The sequence below is a fragment of the Nannospalax galili genome, unplaced genomic scaffold (assembly GCF_000622305.1).
Source record: "Nannospalax galili isolate Female #2095 unplaced genomic scaffold, S.galili_v1.0 scaffold300, whole genome shotgun sequence".
Lineage (NCBI taxonomy): Eukaryota > Metazoa > Chordata > Mammalia > Rodentia > Spalacidae > Nannospalax > Nannospalax galili.
The window spans coordinates 1,456,100-1,464,059 of record NW_008347322.1 but is presented as its reverse complement, the minus strand read 5'-3'; the positions used below and the strand labels follow the sequence as shown (position 1 = coordinate 1,464,059).

The 7,960-nt window shown below is 52.5% G+C and overlaps 1 protein-coding gene across 2 annotated transcripts in view; it reads right to left on the bottom strand.

Annotated features, from left to right (window-relative positions):
• The window catches only part of Olfm1 (olfactomedin 1), a 41,738-nt gene that overhangs the window by 32,605 nt on the left and 1,173 nt on the right, over positions 1-7,960 (bottom strand). The window lies entirely within an intron of this gene.

The window sequence follows — 7,960 nt, the reverse complement described above, 5'->3', positions numbered from 1 at the left end:
CCAAAGTTGAGAATAAAACAGTCAAAAGATGTGCGTCAAGGAGACAATTCTGCTGAACACCGTTAGAAATTACATCCAGGGGGCTGGAGCGATGGCTCAATGGTTAAGAGCACGGGCTGCTCTTACAGAGGACCCGAGTTCAGTTCCCAGCACCCACATGACAGCTAACTAATAACTGTAACTCCAGTTCCAGGGGATCCTATGCTTTCTTCTGGCCTCCACCAGCATTGTGAGACGTGGATGCACTTACATACATGCGGAAAACACTCATACAAATAAAATAGAGAGGGACACATGGAGAAGGACATAGAGACACAGAGAGAGGAGAGAGAGAGACAGGACATAGAGACAGAGAGAGGAGAGAGAGAGACAGAAGGACATAGAGACACAGAGAGAGGAGAGAGAGAGAGAGACAGGAGGACACAGAGACAGAGAGAGAGAGGAGAGAGAGAGACAGAAGGACACAGAGACAGAGAGGAGAGAGACAGAAGGACATAGAGACACAGAGAGAGGAGAGAGACAGGACATAGAGACAGAGAGAGGAGAGAGACAGAAGGACATAGAGACACAGAGAGAGGAGAGAGAGAGGAGAGAGAGACAGAAGGACATAGAGACACAGAGAGAGGAGAGAGAGACAGGAGGACACAGAGACAGAGAGAGAGGAGAGAGAGAGACAGAAGGACCCAGAGACAGAGGAGAGAGACAGAGGGACATAGAGACACAGAGAGAGGAGAGAGAGACAGAGGAGAGAGACAGAAGGACATAGAGACACAGAGAGAGGAGAGAGAGACAGAAGGACACAGAGACAGAGAGGAGAGAGAGAGACAGAAGGACATAGAGACAGAGAGAGGAGAGAGACAGAAGGACACAGACAGAGAGAGAGGAAAGAGAGACAGAAGGACATAGAGACACAGAGGAGAGAGAGACAGAAGGACACAGAGAGAGAGAGAGACAGAAGGACATAGAGACACAGAGAGAGGAGAGAGACAGAATGACACAGAGACAGAGAGGAGAGAGAGAGACAGGACATAGAGACACAGAGAGAGAAGAGAGAGACAGAAGGACACAGAGACAGAGAGGAGAGAGACAGAAGGACATAGAGACACAGAGAGAGGAGAGACAGAAGGACAGAGACACAGAGAGAGGAGAGAGAGAGACAGAATGACACAGAGACAGAGAGAGGAGAGAGACAGAAGGACACAGAGACAGAGAGGAGAGAGAGAGACAGAAGGACACAGAGACAGAGAGAGGAGAGAGACAGAAGGACACAGAGACAGAGAGGAGAGAGAGAGACAGAAGGACACAGAGACACAGAGAGAGGAGAGAAGAGACAGAAAGGCACAGAGATAGTGACTGAGAGACGGAGGAACAGAGAGTTCCCACACGAAGCTGCCTCTGCCCTCCTAACCTTTGTACGTCTCTTTGATGCAGACAGAACATTCTGGGAGTGAGGAAAGGCTGCTGCTTCTAGGCCAGGACTCTCTTCCAGCAGCCACAGGAAAGCCCGGTGGGCAGCCAGACCTCATCATCCTCGCCCTAGCCCTCCCTCCCCAGACTGGCTCCTTGCACTCTGAACTGCCACCCACAGGCCAAGGGTGTGTGACCTGCCAATTTTTTGTAAAAAAAAAAAAAAAAAAAAAGGAGGGGGCACATCTGAGCAGTTTTGGGGTCACACATGTCTAAGCAGTGCTCTTGCTCCCTGTCTGTCATAGAAGTGATGGAGAGAGGTCCTGTGGCCTTGGGTGAGAAGCAAGTCCTACCAGGGCCAGCCCAGACATAGGCAGGAATCACACTGCAGCCTTTGGGAGCCACTGTGTTTGGTGTCCCTCAGCAGAACTAGCAAGAGGGTCAACCTGGGGACCGTCCTCTGACATTTCATCCCTCAGATTTCACTCTGGTTCAAGTTATTCAAATTTTGCAGTGACTGGGAGCCCTGCTCTTCCAGGAAGAGACTGCATGATCCTCAGCTGTCCCTAAAGACAGTGTCCTCCATCGAGGACCAATCTGCTGGTTTCAGATCGTAACTGTGGTGTTCTGTTATCCCGAGAGAAGACCGTCATGCCCCTCCCCACCTCAGGCCCTATCAGTCTGTCTACTCCTTTCTAGCAAGTTCCACACCGTTTCTGTCACTGTCTGAGGGAAGCTTCAGCCCCAAATGCCCTCAGCTGTTGAGCAGAACTGGGGCCAGATCCTGGGGGTGGCACCTTGAAGAACTTGAGTGAGATAACTCAGCGGCATATTCCCCTCGGAGTTGAACCTCGGTTTCCGGGGAGCTACAAACACTCTGTTGTTCTCTCCTTCCCAGGAGAGGGAAGTTACCATAGCTATCTGAGGAAACCTGACCCAGGTGTGAAATAAGTCGTGTATCATTGCAGACATCTAGGAGTTGACTGGGGAGGTCCAGCAGGGAGAAGAGGACCACCAAGAGCACCGCGCTTGCCTGGCCAGAGGACTGATGTCAGATTCTGGCTATCAGTCCACCTGTTCCCAGTCCAGGCCTGGACTCTCCCCACACCCTGTACTCTCTGTTGCATGGAGTCCTTACTCTGCTGAGCAGAAGCTGAGTTGGGACTCTCAGCTACCTCTACCAAAGAGCCCTCGGTCCAGGGTTGCCTCCTGCCTGCAAGTTCCTAATGCCGCTGCAGAACGCAGGACCTCGGGGTCAAGTCCTCTCCCCGACTGTCACACACAGCTGAGTACCAAGACCATAGTCAGAGGCCAGGCAGCCCCACGATCCAGAGCAGGTGCAGGCCTGTGTTGGGTAGAAGACAGGGTGCAGGGACATACCTATGCAAAGGGGCAATCGCTGGCAAATCCTACCTCTCCCCACCTCACCCACTGCCCGAATTTCTTTGAGTCCTGCTGTGTAACCAGCAGTGTGGGATACATTGAGAAAGATCGTTTTTAATGCACCTGTGCTCTCTCTTTAACCCCCTTCCCCAACATGCCTGAGCATCACCCACAGACAAAGAGAATTCCTTTCTCAGAACCGCAGGATAGCTGCTCTGTATCCTGTGGACAGCTCTCGGCAGAAGTAAAACTTCTCGAGGTGAGACGTGAACCCACGCAGACCACTGGATGGGATGAAGCTGCTTTGGGCAGTGAGGTCACTGCTGGTCTACTAATCTGAGATGTTAGGAGGTCAGCATCCTCCCATCTCTCCCTAGAACTCTTCAGTCTTGATCCTTCCTTTTTTGCTCTTACTCTGTAGCCCAGGCTAGCCTCAAACTCAAGGTACTCCCCTGCTTCATTCTTCCAAGTGCTGGGGTTATAAGTATGAGCTTGGGATTTTATTTTGAGACAGGGTGTCAGGTATCCCAGGCTGGCCTCAAATTCATTAAGTAGTGAAGGTTGACCTTGAACTTCTGATCTGCCTGCTGCTATTTCTGTGTGCTGGGATGACAGCATTCTCCACCAAGCCCAGTTTTATTCAGTGCTGGAGAGGGAAGCCAGGGCTTACAAATGCAAGCTAGGCAAGCACTCTACCAACTGAATTGTCTCTTTGGGCTTCAGATTTAAAAAGTCACTGGACTGTTCCCAAAGAGCATCCAGGCCAGATCTGGGATCAGACAAACCAACGGTTCTGTAGATTCCCATCATTAAAGAAGATATTGTTACCGGGCGCCCCGTGGGCAGTGGCTCCCAGCTTTGATCTGGGGGCAAGAGAAGCAGGTGGTCTAAGCAGAAAACCTTTCGGTGAGAAGCCTCAAACATGGGCAGTTCACATAACAGAGTGCTGCTGCCTTTGAGGTGGCCCGGGTGTTCCCTGACACCGTGCAGACCGCACAGACACAGCCTGCACTCATGTAGGGGTTGGGCAGCCTGGGGACCTGGAAGAGGTGATATGTGTTCCATATGTCCAGAGCCTACTTGTGACTTCTGGGATCCTAAGTTGCCAATTGAATGCTCTAACACCGAGGAGGCTCCAGGCTCCTATGTTACCTCTGGTACTGTGCTGAGACTGAGGTGAAGGAGCCCCAATATACATTCTCAGATGCCCTGTGTCTCTATGGGTAAGGGAACCTGCCTAGGCCTGAGCTTTAGTGGAGCGGGGAAAGAACCCCTGGCCTTGGGGTTCTGACCCTGAAACTGCCCCTTCCTCTCTTCCCTTTGAAAGCAAAGTGTCTGGGTCCGCAGCCACAGGACATTTGGTGACACAGCTAGAAAGCCATCCACAGCTCTGCAGCACACTTGACAGAGGTTGGTGGGACCTGGGGACGTGCCCAGCACCTTCTCCTGATGCCCTGTGACACTGAGCTTTCCCTTTTCCTGTGTATTTCCCCCTCTGTTTTGGCAGCACCTGATCTTCAGGCGTCGTAAGCGTCAGACTGAGTCGGGGCTGCACCTGGGGCCCCATAAAGGTTACTCCACCTTCCTGAGCCTCAGTGTCATTTTAAGAATGAGGATGATCACCCCGGATTGTGGGGACAGTTCTGGCATGAGAAGCGTAGGGCACCCACATGCATTTGACACAAGGACACTCAGACAGCGGCAGCCCTCAGCAGTGGCTGACCGCCCAGTGCTGGCATGAGAAGCGTAGGGCACCCACATGCATTTGACACAAGGACACTCAGCGGCAGCCCTCAGCAGTGGCTGACCGCCCAGTACCTTGAGCCCTGGGGAATTTCTCAATATGTAATAATCTGGAAAAAACTAAAGAGAGGTGTGACCTTGCTTTCCACCTCCCACCGTCTGTCGAACCACAGTGGTGACCTAGGTCCCCTGGCAGTGGGATCAGCTAGCAGCTGCTGATCTGCGGCACAGCATCCATGGTCTCTCTGAGAGCTGAAAACTGCCTCCCCTCCCCACTGTCCCAGGCCTAGGCTCAGGGCTGCTGTGCATCTAATTCAGAGTAGCTAGTAATTAGTTTTGTATTACTTTACATGGTGATGTTAATACTGATTACAGGGCATGATAACTTTAGCAATAAATACTACCAAGGTAGACAATGACCTGACTCTTGATTTGGGAAAGGCTAAAGTTGAATGAGGAGAAAATTGCCTTGTATGAAGGATTATGCCGCTCTCCTGGTGTTCCAGAACCTCCCTGCCAGGGAGGCAGGCCCAGGTATAGGGCTAGGGCTGGGTGTTAGGGACCCTTGAGTTCAGAAGTGTCACCAGCTCCTGAGGCGGTGCCCAGATCTGGTGTGAAGAATGAATGGTTTATATGTTCTGAAATAAGGGCTGTAGGTAAAGTATTCAATCCTGTTGGGTTCTCCATCATCCCATTCATCAGATGTTCAGTGTGATTAAGGCAGAGGAGGGTCTAGAGCCTGAGATGAGGGGAGGGGTTGGGCGGGTGAGACCACCTGACTCAGGCTCACTGGGATTTTGAGAGACAAAGTCAGCATTACCCGTCTCTACCTGTCCCATCCACACAACCATCCAGGTATGGCCAGGGGCCCAGTGTAGGTCAGGGCTTATCTACAGATCCATGCCGGCACCTCTAATGGGAAACAGCCCACCGAACTCCAGGCCCAAGTACACAGTACTCACTCCAAAAAGCCAGAAGTTGAACAAGCACAGCAACAGTTGGCGTGCGGGGATGCTCTGCACACATTTACAGCTTTAATCTCACTAGGGTGTCAGGGGCACTACATTATAAAGGAAGGCCCTGGGCTGGGTGTGATGGCTCATAAGCGGGCCACTTCAATCTTAAACCAACGCCTCAGCATAGTCATGGAGCACAGGGTACGAGAGGGAGTATTTGGGCCCTTTGTCAACGTTAGTCCCTGTAGACCCTTCCCACCGGCTTCCTCCTTCCCTGTCTTCCATCTTCCTACCTGGGACTCACTCAGAGGATGCAACTCTGGGACCCAGCCAGATGCCACCCTTTCCCCTAGCTTCCTCTGCTCCCAGACAGAGCACTTAGAGCAGGTAGTTCTTGTGTCAAATGACATGGCAGAATCTCATGTCTTCCTAGATGCCAGATAACAAAGGCTTGGGTTTGTCACTGTAAGCCTAGATCTGAAGGGGTTAAATCTAACCAACCAGCGGGTGGCCAAGAAGGGCTAGTACAGGAAAGAGTGCCTGAGCAGATGCTATGGGGTTTGTGGCACGGAGAAGTCTGGGAAACCATTTCATTTAACCTTCCTTGTTCTAAAAGGAGGGAGGGTCAGGCTCAGAGGTTAAGACTCTGACTCAAGGTCACCCAACCATTGTCTATCGGGGCTGGGATTAGAACAAAGATCTCTGGTCCAAGGTCATTGATGCAGAGCTTCCCAGCCCTCTTACTCCACGCTCAGGCCATGTGTCTAAGTAGCAGATTAGGGTGGGCTTTGTGTGGGCCTGGAGAACAGGGGGCACCCAGTCCTGCCCCCACCCCAGGACTAAAATCACAACACAGCATTCCACTGGGAGGCTCAAGCTAATGTCACTGCCCCTGCCCCTCAAGGAGCAAACATACCAGCTTTTTATTGAAAATCACAGAACGAAGCCACACCAAGTGTCTTTCCGTCTGAGGACAAAGTTCACATGGGCCACAGCTTTGCATGGAGTAGGCTGTCAATCAGTACTTGGCATCTGATTGAGTGGCTCATCCTGAGCCAGCTGTCGGGAGAACAGATGGCCCAGCACATGCTCCATGCCCCCACCTGCCTGCTCAGATCCCGCAGGCAGCCCTAGTTAAGGGTTGGTACTGCCCATTTGTCTCCTATACCCTCACTGCCTGGGATCTTGGGTCCCCATTCTTTGAAAGAAAGTGTGGCTGTGGGGCACACTTTCCCTCTGCTGTAGGGTGGGGACAGACCTTTCCTGAGGCCTGAAGGTGTTTGAGTGGTGTCACTTGTCACAGTAGAGAAAGCAGGGTTTTCAGGTGTGGCTCTCCTAAGGCACTCAGTGCAGCCCAGACCCACATCTCAAGCTGTCACTGCTGACAGCGAGAACCACCTGTCCTTACTCAGATGGGGCCGCTGCGGGCAGAACAGGGCAGAGAGATCTGACCCTTCCTGGACTCAACGTGATTGGAGGGTGGTTGGAGGGATCTTGGTGCTGAAATCCTACCACTAACAGGCTTCCAAGGTAAGATTCTACAAAGACGAGGAGAGGAGAGTCCTCCTGGCTGAACTGAAGGACAAATTCCCCCAGAGGGATCCCAGGGCTCAGCCTCAAAGAGAGGAAACTTCCAGGCACGCAAAGAAAACGACTTCTTTGGTCCAGAGGATGCGGCGGCTGCCGGAGCTGACCAGGGTCCTGAAGGCAGTCGGAGGGGAGGGAGGGAGCCCCCGCTGGGATGCAGAGATGCTGGTAGCATGTGCGGGGGTGGGGGTGGGGTGGGGGTGGTGTCAGCTGAGGACCCCTGCTGGGGTGCAGGCTCCATTTGCAGAGAGTGGTAAACAGCACCACCCAGACAAATCTTCTAACTGAAGTTAAACCAGAAGTTTCTCCCCAGAACAGGAGACCTTTGAAAAGGCATGCAGAGGGTTTAGGGGGAGGAAAGCTCCTTGTGGAGGGGGGAGGTGGAAAATTAGGGGTGCCCGGAAACAAAAGGCTATTAGAGCTGGAAGGTGCCTGGAGACGGTCACTTCTGGGACCACCCAGGATCAGCCATCTGTGCCAAGATGTATCAATACCGCGTAGCCCTTTGCAAGGCTAAGCAGGACTTGAGTGATTCTTTTCTGCACCTGTGTTTGTGTGTGTGTGTGTGTGTGTGTGTGTGTGTGTGTGTGTGTGTGTTCATTCATCAGCCCGTGCACCATGCCCACCAGCACACTCCTCCAGGTTTTCTCCAGAGGGACCAAGGAAACTCCTCTCACAGACCCTCTCTAAGGATAACTGGCTGTCTGTCCAGGCAGCACCAGGCACAGAGGGGCACAGTCCCACTGTCAGGTCGAGTTTGGACTCTATCATGGACAGAGCCCCTGAGCCAGCGAGGACTTCCAGGTGAACAGGAAAGCTCGTTCCAGAGTCTTCTGCCTGTGGGCTTCCTCCTGCTCTCCCCTTTCCTTTGTTTCCTCTTTTAT